This window comes from Bos indicus, chromosome 18 (assembly GCF_029378745.1).
Source record: "Bos indicus isolate NIAB-ARS_2022 breed Sahiwal x Tharparkar chromosome 18, NIAB-ARS_B.indTharparkar_mat_pri_1.0, whole genome shotgun sequence".
Classification (NCBI taxonomy): domain Eukaryota; kingdom Metazoa; phylum Chordata; class Mammalia; order Artiodactyla; family Bovidae; genus Bos; species Bos indicus.
Genome location: NC_091777.1, coordinates 58,336,896 through 58,358,309, shown reverse-complemented (window position 1 = coordinate 58,358,309; position 21,414 = coordinate 58,336,896). Strand labels below are relative to the sequence as shown.

General features: G+C 41.9%; 2 pseudogenes; both read left to right on the top strand.

The window, feature by feature from the left end:
* The first annotated feature begins 122 nt into the window (after window positions 1-122).
* LOC109572180 (zinc finger protein 84-like) lies at window positions 123-12,861 on the top strand (annotated as a pseudogene).
* Window positions 12,862-16,751: 3,890 nt separating this feature from the next.
* LOC109571806 (zinc finger protein 613-like) lies at window positions 16,752-21,330 on the top strand (annotated as a pseudogene).
* The last annotated feature ends 84 nt before the right edge of the window (window positions 21,331-21,414 follow it).

The window sequence follows — 21,414 nt, the reverse complement described above, 5'->3', positions numbered from 1 at the left end:
CCACATATTCTGATCTTCTATTCCTCCTCAGTTCACTACCTTCCATCTTAGAACAAAACCCCTCCCTATTAGCTCAACCCTCCCAGCAACCCTCTCACCTTTCACCCTAGGGATGTCATCAAACTTCCACCCCCAACTTTGACTGAAGACCTTTTCTTTCAACTAAATATGTTTCCTGTGTGTCCGCAGAAAGGCATGCTGCCTTCCTCTACCACCTTGGCTTCTCCAAACCCTGTACCGTTCCCTGAAATCGCTCCTGCTGCTGCTGCCGCTAAGTCGCTTCAGTCTTGTCCGACTCTGTGCGACCCCGTGAACTGTAGGCCCACCAGGCTCCTCCATCCATGGGATTTTCCAGGCAAGAGTTCTGGAGTGGGGTGCCGTTGCCTTCTCCGCCTGCTCCCAACTCCCTAAAGGAGGCCTCCTTTTGCGGTATGGACATTGCACCTTTTTAAATATGGCTGCGCCCCCGTGAAGTTTTGTACCTCCCGCGTACCAGCGGCAAAGCCAAGGCGTACATATTTGGATTTAGTGCGCCTTACTTGAAGGACACCAGTATTCCGCCGAGATGGACTAGAGCATGCTCATTCCCCTTTGCAACGCTAGCGATTGGCGTAACAATCGCTACAAGACAAGTTTTGTAGGGCAGGAAAACTGGTTGTACGGCTGGCCTTCCAAAATGGCGGGCCCCATATATACCAGCTAATAGGGTGCCGCCATACTCTTGTCATAGTGTCTTTAAAAGACGGGAAAGCTGAACGGAATTTTCGTTGGTGTTAGGACGCCCCGGGGTGACGGTTGTCAGCCTGCAGACTCGGGTGCTATAGAGAATAAACTTGACCTGCGAAGTGGAACAGCCGGGCTTGTGACTCTGAAGAAAGTGATGGACTGTGCCTATTGGTACCCACCCAGCGGTGCGTGAAGAATCTATTAAGGGGTCTGTTTCGCTTTCTGGGAGCAGAATCAGGTTGAGCTTTGTGGAGATATGAGCTTTGAGGTAAGGGCAGCCTATGGGGAGTCTTTAGGAGGAGCAAGCCCTTGTTGGGGAGGGGATGCATTCCGTTAATGAGGGAACAGAATGGTCAGAAATGAGGCAGCCCTGGGGGTCAGGGTATTGCAGTAGCGTGGACAGATTTGGGGTGGCTTGGGGTTAGCATTTATGGAAGAGGTCAGTGACTGTGGGGGCTTGGAGGCAAACCAGTGTTTGGCATGGTTTAGGGGGGTAGTCAGTGATTGGGATGCACTTAGGGGATAGGTCAGTGATTTGGGGCATCCTTCGGGGGAATGTTATTGATTGGGGGTGAATGAGGAGGTGCTGGAGGAAGTTAGAAATTGCGTTTGAGAGTGTGTCAGAGCCTGAAAACGTCTTCTGGAGGAAGATCAGTTCTTAGGACAGCCTTAGAGGGATGTCAGTGATTGGAGCTTTCCTGGAGGAAGGTCAGTGACTGGAGAATCTTTGGGCATAAGTCAATGATTGAGACGTCTTTGGGGATGTTCTCTCATGGAAGTGTCCACAATGGCAGGTTCGTGATTCAGACATCCTTGGTTGGCAGTTCAGTGTTTTTGATGTTCTTGGCTTAGGCGAATATTTGTGATGTACTTAGTGGGAGGTTCAGTGTTTGGAATATCCTTCTGGGTGGCCTTGTAGGGAGGTTAGTGCTTGGAGCAACTGTTTCTTGTCTTGGAGTCCCCAGTGGTCACTGAGAGTCATAGGGATCTATGTGTTTGAGTCTGGATAAATGAATGATAATCTGTTAGAAGTCATGAACTATGAAATAGCCATGTGGTCCATATTTTGGGTATGATGTTGTTAGGCATTGATACATAAGAAATTTATGGGAGTTGGAACTTGAGAGATCTCTGCATTTTAGAGGACTTTGGTGTTTTAAAGCCCATTGACTTCTCATAGACTACATTACTGCCTTCATAAAAACCTGCTTTCCTCTGTCCTCTAAATCACTTCCTCCTCTTGCTGTCTTCACAGTGCTTTGTAATGATCAAGATTTACATAAAAGCTAAGGTTAAATGCTTATTCTGAAGGATGTGGTATCTGCCCCTCTAATTTTCAAACTTACTGCATATTTCTCTGGGATCCTTCCTTTTTTCATCCTTCTGATGCATGAGAGGACTTTCCTACATCCAAAATCTTGGTAACCAGAAATACACATTGTTAAAATTTTGATATGTTTCCTTTTCCAATTATTTTCTATGACTCATTTTATTACAAAAATGTGATAACAGTGCATAAATAGCTTATAATTTGGCTTTTTAAAGAAACTTCAAAACCTTCAAAAAATGAAAATTAACCTTATATGGTAAAATTGTTTCAGATTACTGACTTTTGGTACAAAGTCTTATTGATAGCTGCGTAGTATTCTACAATGTGAATCTCCTTGCAGTGTTGACTGAAGTTATATTCTTTGCACTAATTTGGATAGACATGACTTTGAAATATTCACATAGGTCTGGACATTGCTTGTTAAGTTTATGCCTAGATCTTATCTATGTTTGCTGCCATTGCAAACAGCTTCTCTTTCTTTTGAACCTTCAATTATTTTTATTTTATAGGTATAAAAGTAATCAGCTTTTTTTCTCTTCCATAGCCTTACTGAGAAGGCAATGGCACCCCACTCCAGTACTCTTGCCTGGCAAATCCCATAGATGGAGGAGCTTGGTAGGCTGCAGTCCATGGGGTTGTGAAGAGTCAGACGTGACTGAGCGACTTCCCTTTCACTTTTCACTTGCATGCATTGGAGAAGGAAATGGCAACCCACTCCAGTGTTTTTGCCTGGAGAATCCCAGGGATGGGGGGAGCCTGGTGGGCTGCCATCTATGGGGTCTCACAGAGTTGGACATGACTGAAGTGACTTAGCAACAGCAGCAGCAGCATAGCCTTACTGAACTCCTTTTATTACTAATGTGTTTGATCCTTTTTTAGGTTTTCCAGGTGAGCAGTCAGAACACCTGCAGATAAATTTAACTCAGAGAAAAGAATATGGACTTCAGATTTGGGCAGACCTAGGTTTTTATCCATATTCTGCCACTTACTACATTTCTCAACCTATGCTGCTTTTCCCATTTGGTTAAAAAACTACCAGTACTAACTATTCAAAAACTTAGAATACCTAGCACATAGTAAGTACCCAAGAGAGGTTAGCAAGCACTATTCCAGTACACACACACAGACTTACATGCACACATGCTTCCCAGATGGCTCTGGTGATAAAGAACTCACCTTCCAATGCAGGAGACATAAGAGACTTGGGTTTGATCCCTGGGCAGGAAGATCCCCTGGAGGAGGGCATGGCAACCCACTCCGGTATTCTTGCCTAGAGAATCCCATGGACAGAAGAGCCTGACAGGCTATAGTCCATAGGGTCGCAACGAATTGGACATGACTGAAGCAACTTAGCACACACACATACACACACATATATATACTGTTTCTCTGGATTTTAGCCTTTTAAAAATTTAGTTTTTTTAAAAAAATTCTTTATAGTGACCCTTCTCTAAATGTAGATTTAGTTTTGAATACAGTTTTAGCACAATTACATAATTTAATGAAGATAGCTTTGTTGCTTGTGTTTCTTGCTTGTACAATAGACCATCAGGTAGTATATGGTACTTTTTTCCTCCTTAAACTATCACATTAACCTATCACCACATACAAATAAAAACTCATACAACTCAGAAAAATATTGTGCTCCCAGTTATAGTTTGTCACAGGAGTGAATTTCTGTAATCCCCCAGGTCGTGACTTCCTGGGATGAAACAGTTCCAGTGAGGGAAGGAACTGAAGGTGCCAGAGCAGCCTGGCGTCCTTCACCAGAGACTCTGTACTGGAGCTGCAGGGAGGCAGCCAGAACCAACAACAGAGCAGATACGAGAGGTGCTGGCTGAACCTAGGGCTCCAGAAAATGCCTGCATCCCAAGTGAGTAGTTTCCTGCATATTTATTTTCCTTTTGGCTTTCTAGTGAATTTTAGGAGGTTAAATACATATATTAAGAGAAAATGTTTATTCAGTATTCATGAAGGCTACTCTATACCAGACACAGCATGGAAAGATGAATGTCTGAATTCAGAAAAAAATACTGAGACAAAAGATCAACTTCACAGTAAAGTTTATAAATTTATAAATTTTATTAAATTTATAATATTTATAAATAAGAATTTATAAATCATATGTTTATATAAATTGTTTGAAGTTAGAACATGGATTATAGCCTGTGAGGCTCTAACTGTTTAGTAAAATTGAGCACATGGGAGTCCTGTGCACCAGTCCTGGCAGTCCAGGAGTTAAGACTGTGCTTCCACTGCAGGGGGCATGAGTTTGACCCCTGGTTGGTAAACTAACACCCCACCATGCCTCACAGTGTGCCAAAATAAATAAATAAACTTGTCTCTGGTATCCCCTGTTTTTCCACTTATCTATTGTTGCCTTGTTAGTCACCCCAAAATCTAGGGGTAAACATTTATAATCCTCATGGATACAGTGGGTATAAATATTCTGTCTACACACAGTTTTTGTGTGACACTGAATTCTAGGATGGATCTTCGAGTGTTTACATGTGTCCCATTAGTTATGGTTGTTTCCAGAGAGCTTATGTAGGAGCACGACATTACAAATTTTGAAGAAAAAAAAAAATTAAGTATCCTGGAGTATTTTTTTGGATACATAATACTTTTGTTCTATAATGAGTGAGAATTTCTTAAACATTACAAATGGTGACACAAATATACTAGCTTACAGATATGTACAATGTACTACTTTATGCTTCAAAAAGGCAGGCAGGTATATATGTGTGTATATATATATATAATTTTAGATCTAATGAACAATTCAGTGGGCCATATGGGCCCTATGGTGATGGCGTGTATCTTTTCAGGTTTCAAAGACCATCCTCAGTTTCAGTGCTTTGCTATAAGAGCTCAACAGTACTCAGCAAAGCATTTATTCTCATGGTTATGATTTATTACAACAAAAGGATACAGATTAAAATCAGCAACAGAGAACGGTGCGTAAGGCCAGGTCTAGAAGACACCAGGCAGAAGCTTCCTGTTGTCTCAATGAAGTCACATGGATTTTGTTTCCTGTTCTCAACAATGATTTATAAGAACACATCTCGTGTGTGTGCTCAGTTGCTTCAGTTGTGTCCGACTCTTTGCGACCCTATGGACTGTAGCCCACCAGACTCGCTCTGTCCATGGGATTCGCCAGGCAAGAATACTGGAGTGGGCTGTGCCCTCCTCCAGGGGATCTTCCTGACCTGGGGATCGAACCCGAGTCGCTTACATCTCCTTCATTGGCAGGCAGGTTCTTTGGTTCTTTACCACTAGCGCCACCTGGGAAGCCCAACAACACATCTCCGGTATTGCTAATTAGTGTCTAGGCTTTTTATTTGCAGTGGGTCACACAGGGAAGGCTGACTATATCAGTGGCTGACATTGGTGTCCAGCCTGTGGACAACTTCAGAAGTCAAGCAACTTCCAGAAGTTGCTACAATGTGGCTCAAGACCTCTAATATAAATCACATTGATAGTATTAGTGAAGCTTAAGATATTCTCAGTGTCAAAGTTTCATATAGTCCAGAAGTTTATAGAGTTAAACCCATATGTCCCCCATCAGACCTTTTTCTTTACCTGCAAGATAAATAATCCAGACACTTTTATGTATATTCTTTCAACCTCCTGTGTCAGTACTCACATATGTAAATGTGTATTTGTATGAATTTGAGTTGAGGACCCATGACTCAAACTCAGTGATTCTCTAGAAGACCTCACAGGACTCAAAAGAGCAATGTGTTATATTTCTCTCTCTGTAAGCTAGTGTGTTCCTTCAGGGTAAAAGAAAGTCTCTTATAAAGGAATGCTTAATACATTGTCTGTCATAGGTGCATACACATAGGCTGTAGGTGGTTTCCAGATTAAAGATTTAAGGATGTTCTCTGTTCTATTCCTCTTTTGTGAATGGATGAACATGTGAGTCTCAGGATGACTGAACAGAAGCACAGGCAGAAGACACCCGGCAGAAGCTTCCTGTTGTCTCAATGAAGTCATATGGATTTTGTTTCCTTTTCCCAACAATGATTTGTAAGAACACATCTCGTGTGTGTGCTAGTTGCTTCAGTTTTAAATTTAAAAAAAATTGGCTTTTCCTACAAAGTAAAATGCAAAACTTGTTACACAGAAAGCAGTCAAATAGCTCATCATGGGAAAACTTACAGGAAAACTTCTGAGACATTCCTATTTATCTTCATAGTAGTAATCAATGATAATTCCTTTAGAATGAATAGAAATGTTCTATTACAGGGCTCAGTGTCATTCAAGGATGTGGCTGTGGTTTTCACCTAGGAGGAATGGCAGCTACTGGACCCCCTTCAGAAGAACTTGTATTAAGATGTGATGCTGGAAAATTTTATCAACTTAGTATCAGTGGGTAAGAAGAGCATTCTGGGTACTGTAGGCAGTGGACTGCCTTTTCTTTCTCAGGGATGAAAGGGGTGGAGTCTTACAACTGCCTTACTTTTCTAGACTTGAGTTTCATACATCAAAGATTTTAGTACTTTCTGGCCTCTTAGTTTCCTTCTCCCACTCCCAAAGCAAAAGTCCTTTACTTGGCCAAGTTGGAATTTGTTCAACCCCTTAAATATAACCTTATTCTACAGAGGACTTGTATTTGGGTCTGTGGGTCCTCTGTAATTCCCCTTGAGTAGGGTATGATGTGCTGTGAAAGTGCTGCACTCAGTATGTCAGCAAATTTGGAAAACTCAGCAGTGGCCACAGGACTGGAAAAGGTCAGTTTTCATTCCAATCCCAAAGAAAGGCAATGCCAAAGAATGCTCAAACTACAGCACAATTGCACTCATCTCACACGCTAGTAAAGTAATGCTCAAAATTCTCCAAGCCAGGCTTCAGCAATATGTGAACTGTGAACTTCCTGATGTTCAAGTTTTAGAAAAGGCAGAGGAAACAGAGATCAAATTGCCAACATCTGCTGGATCATGGAAAAAGTAAGAGAGTTCCAGAAAAACATCTATTTCTGCTTTATTCACTATGCCAAAGCCTTTGACTGTGTGGATCACAATAAACGGTGGACAATTCTGAAAGAGATGGGAATACCAGACCACCTGATCTGCCTCTTGAGAAATTTGTATGCAGGTCAGGAAGCAACAGTTAGAACTGGACATGGAACAACAGACTGTTTTCAAATAGGAAAAGGAGTACCTCAAGGCTGTATATTGTCACCCAGCTATTTAACTTATATGCAGAGTACATCATGAGAAACGCTGGACTGGAAGAAGCACAAGCTGGAATCAAGATTGCCAGGAGAAATATCAATAACCTCAGATATGCAGATGACACCACCCTTATAGCAGAAAGTGAAGAGGAACTAAAAAGCCTCTTGATGAAAGTGAAAGTGGAGAGTGAAAAAGTTGGCTTAAAGCTCAACATTCAGAAAACGAAGATCATGGCATCCGGTCCCATCACTTCATGGGAAATAGATGGGGAAACAGTGGAAACAGTGTCAGACTTTATTTTTTGGGGCTCCAAAATCACTGCAGATGGTGACTGCAACCATGAAATTAAAAGATGCTTACTCCGTGGAAGGAAAGTTATGACCAACCTAGATAGCATATTCAAAAGCAGAGACATTACTTTGCCAACAAAGGTTCGTCTAGTCAAGGCTATGGTTTTTCCTTTGGTCATGTATGGATGTGAGAGTTGGGACTGTGAAGAAGGCTGAGCGCCGAAGAATTGATGCTTTTGAACTGTGGTGTTGGAGAAGACTCTTGAGAGTCCCTTGGACTGCGAGGAGATCCAACCAATCCATTCTGAAGGAGATCAGCCCTGGGATTTCTTTGGAAGGAATGATGCTAAAGCTGAAACTCCAGTACTTTGGCCACCTCGTGCGAAGAGTTGACTCATTGGAAAAGACTCTGATGCTGGGAGGGATTGGGGGCAGGAGGAGAAGGGGACGACAGAGGATGAGATGGCTGGATGGCATCACTGACTTGATGGACGTGAGTCTGGGTGAACTCTGGGAATTGGTGATGGACAGGGAGGCCTGGCGTGCTGCGATTCATGGGGTCGCAAAGAGTCAGACACAACTGAGCAACTGAACTGAACTGAACTGAGGGTATGATGTTACCAAAGCACATGCATTCTACCAGTTGCAACAAGAAGCACCATGGATAACAGGAAAAAATCCAGAGTCAGACTCATCCCGGTAAGTGAAAAACCAGCTCCATGGGATAAATGGAAGTATCAATCTTTGTTGGCCAGAAAGAGGGAGACACCTCAAAAATATCTGGAGAAATCTTATTGAAATTTTTAAGCTCAGTATGACTCAGAACAGCTGACCTGAGTTCCCACCTAACGTGAACATTGACTCCTTTTCTCTTTTTCTTGGCTTGTGGAATCTTAGTTCCCTGACCACCAGGGATCCAACCTGGGCCCTTGGCAGTGAAAGTGCTGTGACTTCACATTTTAATCTCTCCATGTTAGGTCTCCTGCATTGGCAGGTAGATTCTTCACCACTGAGCCACCTGGGAAACCTGTATTAGGTCTCTTTTGCCTGGTTTAAAACACACACACACACACATTTCTTTATTTTAGATATTCCGATCAGATCCCTTCCTTAGTCCATCTTGGAACTTGCTCTCCTAATTAATCTTTCTCTCTGTTATCCTCAGTGTACTTGCCTTCTCCTTGTCTCCATCTCCTCAATCCATGTTTATATTAATAGCTCTCTTTTCTTATATATTCAAGCATACATAAATTTTCCATTCTTCTCATTCTGTGTATCTCTCATGCCTCTCGTGCGTGAATGCTAAGTTGCTTCAGTCATGTCTGACTCTTTGTGACCCCATAGACTGTAGCCTGCCAGGCCCCTCTGTCCATGGGATTCTCCAGGCAAGAATACTGAAGTTGGTTGCCATGCCCTTCTCCAGGGGATCTCCCGGACCCAAGGATCGAACCTGCATCTCCTGCATTGGCAGGCGAGTTCTTTACCTCTATCATCACCTGGGAAGATGCTTATAGTTTATTCCTTTTTTCATCTTTAAATCTCCTTTTACTTATAAATGTCACAGACTTTAGGTTTATACTTACAGTCCCCCTTCCTCTTTTCTCTTTGGCCTTTCCTGAGATTCTCTTCCTTCTGTTACATAGTCATTGTGGATTCACTGGTCTGTTTCTAGAAGACACCTGGCAAGTTGATAATTACAGAGACTGGCACGAAATAAACCATGGCAACCTGGAAACTACGGAGAGTCACCACAGAGATAATGCATTTGGAAAAGCATCTTCTCTGAGCTTAAACCTTGAAGTTTCTTTAGCACAAGTATCTCATACCTGACATACTTGGGAAATACTTGAAACCTAATCTAGAGTGTATTACTCAGAATAAAAGCTATTCAAGAAATGAAGTGGGATTTAATCAATATGACAAGTTATTTCTTTATACTAAGCATGAGAAAATTCTTAATAGACAAAAATACGACGAATATAGTGAACACATTAAAGCTTTCAGCCATAAGTCACAGCTTCTTAAACACCGGAAAACTCAAATGGCAGAGAGACACTACAGCTGCACTGACTGTGGGAAAGCCTTTTCACAGAAGTCAGACCTCATTAAGAATCAGAGAACACACACCGGAGAGAAACCCTATGGGTGCAGTAGGTGTCAGAAAGCCTTCAGCCGGAAGTCCCATCTCATTTTACACCAGAGAACCCACACAGGAGAGAAGCCCTATGAGTGCAACAAATGTGGGAAAGCTTTTACTGATAAGTCATGCCTTAATAAGCACCAGAGAACTCACACAGGAGAGAAATAGTCTGAGTGCCGCATGTGTCAGAAAGGCTTCAGTGATGAGTCACAAGTCACATTACATCAAAGAACACACACAGGAGAGAAGTCCTACAGATGTGATGAATGTCAGAAAAGCTTCAGCAATAAGTCACAGCTCATTATTCATCAGAGATCTCACACAGGAGAGAAACCCTATGGTTGCCATGAATGCGGAAAGACATTTCCCCTTAAGTTTAGCCTCGTTTTACATCAAAAAACACATACAGGGGAAAAACCTTATGGATGCAATGAATGTGGGAAGGCCTTCATCCAGAGATCTGAGCTCATTAGACATCGGAGAACTCACACAGGAGAGAAACCTTATAATTGCAGTGAATGTGGAAAAGGCTTTAGTGTAAAGTCACTCCTCAACACTCACTGGAGAACTCATACAGGAGAGAAGCCCTGTGGGTGCAATGAATGTGGAAAAACATTCTCCATCAAATTTAGTCTCATCCTATACCAAAGAACTCATACAGGTGAGAAACCCTACGAATGCCATCAGTGTCAGAAAGCTTTCACCCAAAAGTCACATCTCACTATTCATCAGAGGTCTCACACAGAAGAGAAACCCTACGAGTGCAGTGAATGCCACAAAGCCTTCAGCTGGAAGTCGTATCTCCTTATTCATCAGAGAATTCACTCTGGAGAGAAGCTTTATCAATGCCATGAATGTGGGAAAACTTTCTCCCACAAGTTTAGCCTCATCATTCATCAGAGAATCCATACAGGAGAGAAACCCTATGGATGCAGTGAATGTGGGAAAACTTTCCCTATGAAGTTTAGCATTGTTTTACATCAGAAAACACATATGGGAGAAAAACCCCATGAATGCCATGAGTGTCAAATCTTTTGCCCAGAAGTCACATCTTATTATACCTCAAAGAACTCACACAGGTGAGAAACATTACAGATGCAGTGAGTGCTGGAAAACTTTCTCCCACAAATTTAGCCTCATTTTACATCAGAAAACTCATCAAGAAAAGTCATGAAGAAAGTTAATATCCAAAAGTTGTCATTGAAAGGAAATAGCTCATTATACTCCAGAGTTTACATAGGAATGAAACCTTAAGACTGAAGCAGATTTGGACACTTCTAGATTCATACCATGTTACTTTTATCAAACAATGGAACTACATAGAACGCCAGACAGGAGGAAATATCTTTCCCAATAAATGTCAATTGAACATAGCCTAGAGGGAACAAATAGGAACTTCTGTGTGTGTATTAATGGTGGGGATGTTGTCGGTATGAAATTCAGCTACAGAGAATTGACATTTAGGGGGAAAGTCATGCTTTCATGGTATCATTTATGAGGGAATTCATTTCCTGTAATTTTGATCTAATACACAGCATTACAGAAATTATTAAATATGTAAATAAATACAGTAGTTAGAAAACAAAGCAAAAATTATAGCAGAACACCATGTGAAAATACTAAGTGTTCTGTACCTATTTTAATAATAACATGATTTTTGTATTTGGGAATTGTGTGTGTGAGCATTAACGATTGTGACTCCCTAGTTCATGTGCTTAAATGTCATAAAATTTTACCACAGAATATCTGCACCGAGTCTTTGTATCATCATAATGCTACATGAATTATAACTGAACTACATGGTTCATTATTTTAGTAAAAGAATCTTATGACTCAATATCTTGCCACCTCTACCATGCCCCCACGGTATGCTTTATTAGTAAGTGGGCCTGGAAATTTCTGAGTCTTTCTTGAGTAAAACTTTTGTTTTCATTGATCCAAAGATGGAAAAATTGTCCCATGTATTAATAATGCTTAAGTGAAAATGCAGCACACAGTTGATTGCTTGACATATTTAAATGGAGAAGTGGGTACATAAAATATTAGTGTATCATACAACCAAAGGTACCTTAGATTGGATGAAATACAGTAGAAATCATCATCTTTATAATAGTCTTTCTTCTAAACCAGCCAGATATTTAGGGTTTGAAGATGATGACTATTCATAGGTTTTATATACCCCCTTTGAATTCTGAACAGTTTGAGATAAAGTCCCTGGTATCAGAAGATAAAATTAAATATTAGCTTGAGTCCTGGTATTGCCTGATTGGATGTGTGGTTTGTTCCTAAGGACAAATAAAATATTTCCCCCATACAGCACAAGATGCACTTCCTTTTGAAAGAGTATAAACCAAACTTTACAGATGTTTTTATTAATCCCTTTCTAGAATGTAATACAAAATCTCTCTTTTTTTTTTTCTTAAATGGGAATTAAACTCTTAAGTTACAAGGAGCTTGACTCTGGTTTCCTTTTGAAGCACATTTTACATTAAAATAAAACACAAACCTCAAAGAACAATCCACAGACTGGGAGACTATATCTCAACACTTAACTGAAAAAGATGAAAACTTAGAGTGTATAAAGAACTCTTATGAATCTGTGGGTGCAGAAAAATTGGGATCATTAAGACAAAGAGGGTTGCTCACCATCCAGTTTTGACAGGGGGTTAAGTTGTAACCCACTGCGGTTGCTGATAGTGCACTGAGATGAATTTAAATAGGTAAAACACCAGGCATTCTGTGCTTAGAATGCAAGTGAACAGGCAGGCAGGGCTCACAGATCGTTAGATGTACATCTCAGGAAGAATTTTAGTGACACTGGATTCTAGCATCTTCCCATACAGAGATAAGCCTTAAAAAGATTAACTTGAGACATTTTTTTTTTCCTTTATGATTAGCAGTAAATCTTTTACCAAGATGTATGCCTAACTGCATGTATTTCCTATCCAGAAAGCATATATAAACGGGCTTCTCCCTTACCTTTTCGGAGCAATTTCCTCAGAGCTAATGTCATCCCAAAACTGGGTTCACCTCTTGGTGGGTCTCAAGCCAGTAGGCATACCCAAGCCAAAGAATGGAAGAAGGAAGGACTTATTACTTGCAGCAGGTAAGAACACCAGGGATTTTTCCCAAAGCATTGGCTCCTGGGAACTGTAAAAGTGAAGAAGTTTTAAGCTAAGGGCACATGCACATTCATGAAAGGACTTGAGCAGAGAATTTAGCATAAAATTGAGCAAAAGTTGAGTGTCCAGCTTTAGTAGAAGTCAGAGGGTCAAGATTATCAATTTGGTCCTTCACCTAGTGAAAGTGAAAGTTTAGCTGCATAGTGGTGTCCAATTCTTTGCGACCCCATGCACTCTAGCCCAGCAGTCTACATCAAATTCTCCAGGCAAGAATACTGGAGTGGGCGGCCATTCCCTCCTCCAGGGGATCTTCCTGACTCAGGGATCAAACCCATGTCTCCTATGGCTCCTGCATTGGCAGGTGGATTCTTTACCACTGCGTTACCTGGGAAGCCCCATTGTCCCCTTAACATCATTGATTACGGAGACTGTTCAAGGGCAAGAATTATGGCCAGGCTTAGATGACAAAACGGCTTAGGCTAAAATGGGTTATTTCATGTCAAGAAAGCCATGCCTGGTTCTCTTTCTCACAGAAATCTCCCTAACCCATATACTTACACTAACTGGGTGGCTGTGGTCCTTAGCAAGAACCTGAATAAAACTTAGAACTGTTATTTTGTGTGTTTTCCCGTCAACAGATCAATAAGAAAATAACAGAGTGAAAATCAGTAGGTAAATATCCATAGAAGATATGATTCTGAATACCCAATTAACATGAAAAGACACTAAACTGCATTTTTAACTGAAAGCAGGCCCATTTTTGGACAGCCAATTCTCAGATTTTACTTCTTTTATGTGAAAAATTATAGCAATTCCTGCTGGATAGGATAATTTTAATAGTTTTGGGGGACATATCTGTAAAGTGACAGCTGACTGACTTACAGTATCCTAAAAATTTGTAAGGAACACTTGATTTGTCTCTGCCAAAGTATGACAGGATGGAAGGGGGCAGGGCACAGTCATTTTAAGAATGACAGCTATTGAAGATATGACAAACTGGTTAGAACCTACAAGGCTTTGACTAGCCTATACGACTTCCCATAGACCTTGAGCCTCATTATACACTCATTGTAGTACATTAACGGAGAAGGCAATGGCACCCCACTCCAGTACTCTTGCCTGGAAAATCTCATCGGTGGAGGAGCCTGGTAGGCTGCAGTCCATGGGGTCGCAAAGAGTCGGACATGACAGCGACTTCACTTTCACTTTTCACTTTCATGGTGGAGAAGGAAATGGCAACCCACTCCAGTGTTCTTGCCTGGAGAATCCCAGGGACGGGGGAGCCTGGTGGGTTGCCATCTATGGGGTTGCACAGAGTCGGACATGACTGAAGCGACTTAGCAGCAGCAGTAATACATTAATATGCTAAATAACACACCCACCAGTGCCAGGACAGTTTCAAGGTTGACCATTTTAAAAGATCAAAAAGTGGGTGGTGGCCCAATTCCTGAAAACTGCTTTTCCCCACAAATAGTTTAAATAATCCTCCCACTTGTTAGCCTATAAAATTATTCAACCCATAAAAACTAACAACCCTCTACCCCTAGGCTGCTCTCACTTGCCTAGGGCATGTGTATTTCTCTGAATAAACTCACTTTCACTTTACTATGGCTCACTCTCCTGAGACCTGGGATGTGACCATTCTCTTGCTCCTCCCTTCTCCTGCAACCACAGCCCACTGCTGCTACAGCTGGAAGAAACTTGGACTAAGACGCACGATAGGGTGAGGGGTGAACAGAGAGAAGGGGACGTACATTAGTTCAGTTCAGTCACTCAGTCGTGTCTGACTCTTTGCGACCCCATGAACCGCAGCATGCCAGGCTTCCCTGTCCATCACCAACTCCCGGAGTTTACCCAAACTCATGTCCATCGAGTCAGTGATGCCATCCAACCATCTCATCCTCTGTCATCCCCTTCTCCTGCCTTAAATCTTCCCCAACATCAGGGTCTTTTCAAGTGAGTCAGCTCTTCATGTCAGGTGACTGGACATATTTGGCTGGACATTATAAAGTGACAAAACAGCACAAAGATGCCCCAGAATTGTCTCCCAGTAATCTTAGATGAAAGCAGAGGTGCTAAGGCCTTAATGATGTTATCCCAGAAAGAATGGTTGTGTGTATTTTGAGACCTACCAGAATCCTGTGGGGCTTCCTGTTCATAGGAAAAAGGCTTTGGGCTCCTTGACTTTCCAGGAGTTCAAAAGGGCAGATTCAAATAGTTTTTCTAATTAAGGAAGTAAGGGAACTCAGTAACAAAGGAAAAGCAGTCAAGAAATAATATTGCAGCAATAAAGCAGGGTCCTGGTTCTTCCTCCAAGGATACACATAACAATACACCTTTCAGCTTTTGGCTGAGCACAACATTCCTGGAACACTATCCATTACCTCACCACCAACCAAACAGAAGAAAGTCACATATCCTGTAGCCCCCACCCCAAATTTTGCCTTTAAAAACTTCCCCCAGATTTCCCTGGTGGTCTAGTGGATAAGAATCCTCCTGCCAATGCAGGGGACAATCCTTGGTCTGGGAGGATCTCCACATACCTGGGGGCCACAACTACTGAGCTGGCAAGCTTCAACTACTGAAGCCCTTGCGCCTAGAGCTGTTGCTCTGCAACAAGAGAAGCTACCATAATGAGAAGCCCATGCGCTGCAGTGAAGAACTGCCCTGACTCTGCCACTAGAGAAAGCCAGCACATAGCAACAAGGGCCCAATGCAGCCACAAATTAATTAATTAATTAAAAACAAACAGGGACTTCACTGGTGGTCCAGTGGTTAAGAGTCTGCCTTCCAACACAGGAGATGCAGTTTCGATCCCTGGTCAGGGAACTAAGAGCCCACATGCTTCAACGAAGTGTGGTGACTAAGCTCCCATGCTGCAATGAAGATCCCACGTGCCTCAACTAAGATCTGATGCACCCAAATAAATAAATATTAAAAAAAACTCAAAAGAAACAAATACTCTTCCCTCAAAACCATCAGGGAGTTCAGGATTTTTTTTTTAGCACAAGCCACCCTTCTCCTTCCTTGGCCCTGCAGTAAACCTCTCTCTGCTCCAAATTGCAACATTTTGGTTTGTCTGGCCTCACTCTGTATCTGGCTCATGAACTTGTGGTCAACAACCTGTGTCTCCTGCATTGCAGGTGGATTCTTTACCTGTTGAGCCATCAGGGAAGCCCCTGTATTGTCTTTAATTACACAAATGACTTATTGTCACATATTTGGTCTTTGACGCTGGTTCTTGGGACAGAGTTCCTAAAACATCTGCAGTTTCCTGAGAAATAGAGGAGTATCCTTTTTTTATTCATAACAAGCCCCTCTGAACCATCTGTGAGTGTATGCTAATGAGGTGACTCAGGACAGGTCCTTAGACAACTTTAAGACGGGAGCTGATCCCAGAAAGACCAAGCCTTGACTGGAATGTTGGGCTCTACCCTCTGATCTCAGTAGACAGGAAAGGAACTGGAGATTGAACTCTGTCACTAGTAGGCAGGGGTTTAATCAATCATTCCTGTGTAATAGAACCACCATAAAAACCCCAATGGGGTTCAGAGAACTTCCAAGGAGGCAGGCTGATCCCCGTGCTGGGAGGGTGACTCATCCCAACTCTGGGATGGGGAAAGAGGCCCTTGCACTCAGGACCTTTTTACACTTGGCTCTCTTTACCTTTTCATGTGGGTGTTCATTAATATCCTTGATGAAAGTGAAAGTCACTCAGTCATGTCTGACTCTTTGCAACCCCATGAACTATACAGTTCATGGAATTCTCCAGGCCAGAATACTGGAGTGGGTGGCCTTTCCCTTTTCCAGGGGACCTTACCAACCCAGGGATTGAACCCAGGTCTCCTACATTGCAGGCAGATTCTTTACCCGCTGAGCCACACACAGGAAGAAGCCCTATATCCTTGGTAATAAACTATAAAGGTAAGCGTAACATTGTCCTCAGTTCTGTCAGTTGTTCTGGCAATTTATCTAACCTTAGCAGGCAAAGTACGGGAAGCCCTGAGTTGTAGCCAAGCTGGACACAAATGCAAGGAACCTGGGACTTTGGACTGGTGTCTGAACTGAAGGCACTCTTGTGATACTGAGCCCTTTAGCCTGTGGAGCCTGATGCTAACTCTGAGTTGTCAGTGTCAGATTAGGGTTGAAGCTGAAGACCAAATATTAGAACAAAAGATGTTCCTAGTGCTTTTACTACTTAGGAGACTACAAGGGTTTTAGGATCTCTAAGCCGACAACCAGGGATAGAAACCTCTATTATTTCACACCCTCCATTTTAGTAATAAGAGAAACACTCATATTACACGGGACTGTGTTGTTACAGGGATCGCTGACACTGGAGGATGTGGCCGTGGATGTCACGTGGGAGGAGTGGCAGCTCCTGGCCCCTGCTCAGAAGGCCTTGTACCAGGACGTGATGCTAGAGGACTATAGCAACCTGGTGTCTGTGGGTGAGGACAGTGCCTTTTCTTTCTTCAGCTTCTGAAGGCTTTGTTGTGTCTGTCATGCTCTGAAGTGGTAGATTTTTGGTCTCATCTCTTGTCCCAGATGAGAAGGTATACTCTCTTTTCATTTTAGAGAAAAGCCTTTAATTTACAAACATACAAATTGTGTAGTCCCTAAAAAGCATACTGTTCTCAGCATCACAGATCCCTGGTGACATCTGATGAGCCTTAGTCTTCTGGCATTTCCCATGAACAGGGTATCAAGTTAGCAAACCTGATGTACTCTCCAAGTTGGAATGAGAAGAACCACCATGGACCTTAGACGATGAAGTTCCTGGTCAACCCCATCCAGATAGGTGAGAGAGAAGCAGCAAGACGGGCAAGGCTGAAGAAATCACCTTTCAGTTCCTTAGAGAAGGCATCCCAGTGGGGAGGGGTGCAGAGGACACAGAAACAGCCTCCATGTATCCCTCTCTCCATATGAGAGCTCTTTTTCTGGGTGGGAATTTAAAGGAAAATATACCCCTTTATCTCTTCTTGGAAAGAATCCATTTATTTCTCCTTAGATGTCAACATTCCTCCCTGCCACACCCCACAGTCTTCCTTGGATTTTCAAGTCTTCCCATACTTCATCATTTGTCAGAGTATGATTTTATATTCCTTTCATGTCTCTTGATATGAAATTCCTCCTTCTGTGTCTCGCTTCTAAGAGGAAACTTTGAATTCATCTTTATCTTCTGATGCATACACACGTTCCTGCCCCATTGGAAAATATTTCCCCTTATGACATCCAGCCACACCTTGGAAGCCTTTATTCTCGTGGTGACATGGTCTCTTAATATGTATTTATGTTTGTTTTTCTTTTTTCCCACTCTGAGCTACTTCAAAGGTTCTGTTGTCGTCCTCTGCTCTCATAGACTATAAAACCTTATTTATTTAAATTAAGCCCTTGTTCTCTGGCCCATATCCCGTAACAATGTCTAATACACCTGCTGCTACCATGTATTTTACCTGTCTCTATGGCAACTCCCAGTAAGTTCACACTTTTTGTGTGAGACACCAGAACCATCTTCCCTCCAAGAAAATCCCTTTCCAACATCCTTTCTGAAATTGAGATTCTGTTGTCCTTCTGTACATCTTAAGTCCTGACATTACCTTGAATCTTCTTTACCTTCTGTGTGTGTGCATGTGTCATTTCAGTCATTTCCAGCTCTTTGCAACCCTATGGACTGTGGCCTGCCAGCCCCTTCTGTCCATGAGATTCTCCAGGCAAGAATACCGGAAGGGGGTGCCATTTCATTCTCCAGGGGATCCTCCTGGCCCAGGGATCAAACCTGCATCTCCCACATCTCCAGCATTGGCAGGCGGGTTCTTTACCACAAGCACCACGTGGCAAGCCCCTCTTTACCCTCTCTGTTTAACACCTTTGCTGTTCCTCTTCTTTGTTTCATTAGAGAAGATCTTTCTAAAATTTCTCATTCTGTTTGTTAGGCTAGGGAGCCTAAACAAAATTATAAAATCTCATTAATGAGTCTTATCCTTCTTTCCAAATAAATCCTCATTTCTTCTATGTCTCATTACTTCCTTTGCTTCTTCAAACCATTGTCATGTTTGAACTGCCTACTTTATTCCTTATCTTGCTTTTTCTGTTTCCTTTCCACCGCAGAATATGGCTTCAATTTAAGTAAAGAATTTTTTTGTGTTTCTCCAATACCAGCACCATGTCTGGTTTGTGGATTAGCCATTTAATAAGGATGTGTTGAATGAATGTCTTTCACCATTTTGAAACTGGGTGTCCCTCCAGTCTCTGTGAGGTGATGCTAACAGTGACGGTATTTAACTGTCCCCAGGGCCTTATTTATAAAGCAAACAAATCTATATTTATTCATTGTGAATTTACTGTATTTTACACTGATGGCTGACATCTTTTGGGTTGTTTGGTGTTTTATATTATCGTGTTTTTAACCATTTCCAAGAGATTGGAGTTAGTGCTTAATGGATGCAGAGTTTTTCAGTTGGAGAAGATGGAAAAAAAAACCCAAAAAACTAGCAATATAAGGTGCTGGTGGTTGTACAACATTGTGATTATACTTAATATCACAGAACTGTACATTTAAAAATGGTTAAGGGACTTCCCTGGTGGTCGAGTAGTAGGACTCTGCTCCCACTGCAGGGAGCATGGGTTCAATCCCTCGTCAGGGAACTAAGATCTTGCATGGCCCAGCCCTGCCAAAACCATTAAAACAGTAAAATTTATTTTATATATATTTAACTATAATTTTGAAAAGTTTTTTAAAGATAAGGTAATTTTATGCTTGGAATTTCTTTGATATCTTGGGTTTTTCATTAAAGAGCCAGCTTACCCCAAGGTATTTTTGAAATAGTTTTATTCCATCTGATGCTCATAAAGTGTTCATTGTTATCTTTCCTAGACATTAAGGAAGTGGATGATCATGTGCAGTTGCACTGGCAAAACCAAAATATGCCGAAGTGTCATGAACAGAATGCATTTGGGAATATTATTCATCAGAGCAGAAGTTGTTTTCCTTTAAGGCCAAATTATGATGTATTTGATTTACACAGGAAAACTCTGAAATCATATCTAGATGTAACTAACCAGAAAAAAAGCTGCAACAAAAAGGAGCCTGCTGAGTTTAATTGGGATGGGAGATTCTTGCTCCATGCTCATCATGAACAAACTCATACTGAAATTGAACATCAGGAAATACACAAAACAGAGAACACCCATGAATGTACTGAATATGGGAAAGCCTTCCTCAAGAAGTCTCTCAGCTCAATGAACATAAAATAATTCTCACACAGGAAAGAAACCCCATGGATGTAGTCCGTGTGGGAAGACCTTCTTCAAGAAGTTCAAGCTCACTGAACATCAGCGAACTTACAAAGGAGAGAAACCCCATGAGTGTTTTGAGTGTGGAAGAGCCTTCCTCAGGGAATTCTAGCTTACTGAACATCAGAAGATGCATACGGGAAATAAACCCCATGTATGCAGTATATGTGGGAAAGCATTCTACAGAAAGTTCAAGCTAACTGAGCACCAGAGAACTCATACAGGAGAGAAAGCCTACAAATGTACTGAATGTGGAAAACCCTTCTTTAGGAAGGCAGAGCTCACTATACACCAACAAAACAAAACAGGAGAAAAACCCCATGTATGCAGTGAGTGTGGAAAAGCTTTCTCCAGAAAATCACAGCTCTTTCTGGATCAGAAAATTCAGACAGGAGGGAAATCTTATATATGCAGGGAGTGTGGGAAAGGTTTCACATAGAAGGGCAATCTCCTCATACATCAACTAACTCACACTGGAGAGAAACCCTATGGATGCACTGAATGTGGTAAGGCCTTCAGTCAGAAGGCATGCCTCATAGCACATCAGCAATTCCATACGGGAAAGACTTCCTTTGTATGTACTGACCATGGAAAATCTTGTTTGCAGAAATCAGGACTCATTAAACCTCAGAGAATTCATACAAGAGAGAAACCTTATGTGTGCAGCGACCGTAGGAAAGCCTTCACCACAAAGACAATGCTCACTGTCCATCAAAGAACTCACACGGGAGAGAGGCTCTATGGATGCAACGAGTGTGGGAGAACTTTCTCCCACATGTCTGGTTAAACACAAGAGGACACACACGAGAGAGAAACAAGTAGATTCTGTGAAGGTGGAATACTCTTTCACAAAGGGTCACAGCTTCTTAGATACTAGTGAACTCTTGCAGGGGAAAAACCCTGTTAATATAGTGACTGCGCAGATGCCTTCTGTGACCCCTCAGACATCATTACTCATCAGTGGACTCCTAGCAGGTAGGAATGTAGTCCTGATGGAACAGCCAGCTGCCAGATGTGCACCCTCAGGAGATAACAGAGAGTTTGTACAGGAGAGAAAGGTTTATGAATGCTATGAATGTGGTTATGCCTTCAGTGGTCAATTACATCTTATTTTATGTCATGAAAAATACATAGGAAAAAAACTGGTACATTCTATATGGAAAAGCCTTGGGCCATAATGTATAGCTGCTTGCATGGTTATATGTAAACAGGAAGCCTGTGAATGCAGAAGTTAGAAAAGCTGTGTTTTGGAAGAAAGACCCTGTCATCAGTGATTACCATTGGTCATAGGTGAGCTTATAGTGGGTAAAAAATATGAGAGTGGTAAAAC